Source organism: Barbatula barbatula, assembly GCF_947034865.1.
Source record: "Barbatula barbatula genome assembly, chromosome: 25".
Lineage (NCBI taxonomy): Eukaryota > Metazoa > Chordata > Actinopteri > Cypriniformes > Nemacheilidae > Barbatula > Barbatula barbatula.
Window position 1 is genome coordinate 16,851,152 of NC_136788.1, and position 2,894 is coordinate 16,854,045.

The following is a 2,894-nucleotide window of genomic DNA, read 5'->3' on the forward strand; positions in this document are numbered from 1 at the left end:
ATTTAAAGAACTGACTAATTGATAAATAAACAAACAAAATAATGTGTAGAATTATTAAATATAAAGTCTCTGAGAGACCATATTACATTTTGTAAATGTGACCTCCCAAAAAAGAAACTAAAATACATTAAAATAATTTTTTTGGTTGGCGATAGTTTAAAAAAATAGATGTAATAGAAAAAAATTATTTAAAAAATCTTTCGATCGAAACTTAAAGCTTAAATGTAGTTAAAATGCACGTTGACATGCATATAAACAAAGTTTTGGCCTTTAAATGACCACAGTTTTCAGGCACAAAGCAAAATGATTTAAAACAGATTTTCTTCCACACACCCAACATCTAAACACTTGTGTGGTCTGTTTGTCACACAGCTAATCGTGTAGAGAAACACTCATTTCATCATCTAAATCTCACGTCCGGTCACGAGTTCATTTCATGATCTATAACCCTGAAGAAAATCTTTCTACACGCCAACAGTTAACGCACATTACATATTCATCGCCGGACCCTCGTCCTGCTACCAGCGAGAGCTATAAAACTGCAAATTTGATTACATGTGCCCTTTGGCTCTGTGTCGGAGGACAAAGAAAGCGCCTGTCTGCGGCGATTAGCATGCCCAGCATGAGGTGATGTTGTCTCCCAAAAGACTGAGCCCGGTTCCCCCATGAGCTGGGACATGCCTGTTTACTGCCACCAACCCTGGCCCGAGCACACTTCTCTCATCTGCCAGACATCATGTCCATTTGAGTAAAATCCCATAAGAATTGCATTTAATCTCTCAATGTTTTCTACTGGACTTCAAGGAGACTTAAAGAGACCGGCTATTGGAACGGTTTTGGTTAACCCAAAACACAAAGGAAGAAAACAGATCTCATCCTGCTTTGACTCCCATAGTATTTATTACCCTACTAAGACAGTGAATGGGAGAAGAGACGTTATTCCAAATATCCAAAGGCGAGGTGAATGATGTCAACATTTTCATTTTTCAGTGAACTGTCGCTTTAGGTCTCATCTGCATCTCCGATATGTAGAAGAGATGTCAATGTCACAAAAACGCACTAGTAAAAGTCAAAAGATCTCAAAATGAGCTCAAACAGGTCTTATCCAAACATAACACATCTATAAACTCGAGTGCTTTCCTTTCGTCCGGCTGATGTTAAAGAGTTTGACAGGAGTCATAACCTCACGACAGCATCTCTCTGACCTGCTTCTCTGTTAATTCTCGCAAAACAAAGTGTCGCTTTTGACAAGCATGATGGGAAACTCTTTTCAGCTAATCGCTGACATGTTTGCAGTCGAAGATCAAGCTCAAAAATCTCATTCATTCACAGAAGTTGAACTAATGCGTTGAAATATATCTGCAAGTAAACATGCTGATGTCAAATATAATCTATAGAATAAAATCATGATGTCATTTTAACGTCATTTAAAGGCTGCAAAAAACAACCATGTTGTACAAATACTTTACAATTTAAATAATTAGTGATAAAACTCAAACTAGTTTTGTTACTAGTATCATTCTCACAGTGAACGAACTCGAATTTGTATAGACATTATATATTATATTATAGCACAAAAGCACTTTTTGACAAACCCATTCTCATTGTGACACACAACAATAAAGCCAAGAAATATAGTCCACATTGATAGACTGAGAGGCAGATACTCTTATAAGTGGTCTCTCAAAGGCCCCTCAATAGATGGCACTGAATGAAGATATTACTATTTACTGCCCCGCGCTTCTGTTTGGTGTGCAAGTTAAACTTTGGCCGGGAGTCTATTGTCTCCAGTGTCTATCATTTAATGGGAACTTTGACGTAATGAATGAACCGGGTCCACCTTCTGTCGGACAGAAAGAGCTTGCTCTTATCAGCCTTCACAATCAGACCTCCACGGCTCCACCAATCGGAACGCGGCCAGAGACGCCCATCAGCGCTCGGGGAAAGAGGGTTTTGTTTTCTTTGTGTTTTTTAATGAACTTTCCTCTCTTCATCTGACTGAAATACACCCACGCTAGTTGGAGAAGGTCTTCCGGAGAGTGCATGTTCCAGCATGATCTCTTAAAACGAACGAGGCGTCCGAAGAAAATGGCAGAATTTCCTCCCAGGCATCCCGGGTTTGGGAATTCTGGGAAGTGCTTTTTGATTGAGAACCTGCTGCGCCCGGGGAATTCTTCACCTGTTGGATGGGTCGCGTCAGGTGTCCATCGGAAGAGATGCTCGCCCGCTGTGCTCTACGGACCTCTGGGTTCGGTACTGAAGGGGAAGGGCGTCCATCAGAACGGAGCGTTGGAGAACCACACGTGTCCTCGGGTCACTGATGGGAAAACTGTTCAGCCGCAGTCAGGTAAGATCACCTGCAACACTCAGAAGAGTCATAATGTATTTGTAGAGAGACTCTTATTTTAGAATGCGTTTAATAATGTTTATATCTCATACGGCTCTGACTGCTGCTAAACTGCGCTGTTAATATCTGACGTATAACAGTGAGGCAACATTGGGTCTTAATGTAAAACAGCAACTATAATTCTTCAAATATATCAGTTCATACTATAAAATAATCAGAATAATTTGATTTAAATTAAACAAAGAGCCTTTGTAAATTGAGGTACATCTGACTTATGCACATTCACAAATCTAATTAAAAACATTAAAAAAAGATTTTATTACAAAAAATATTTATTACGATTAAAATGTAACTTTCAGATTGAAAATCTTTTGTTGAGCAATTGTTTTGGATTTTTTAATCTTACAGAAACAATGCTAAATGAATCCACAGTAACAGCGGGTTTTATGCTGGCTGTGTTCCACGGTAGTACCATATAGTACATGATTTTGGACAATATGCATCACAGTACACTGTAAAAAAAACCTCTCATCTTTATTGACATTTC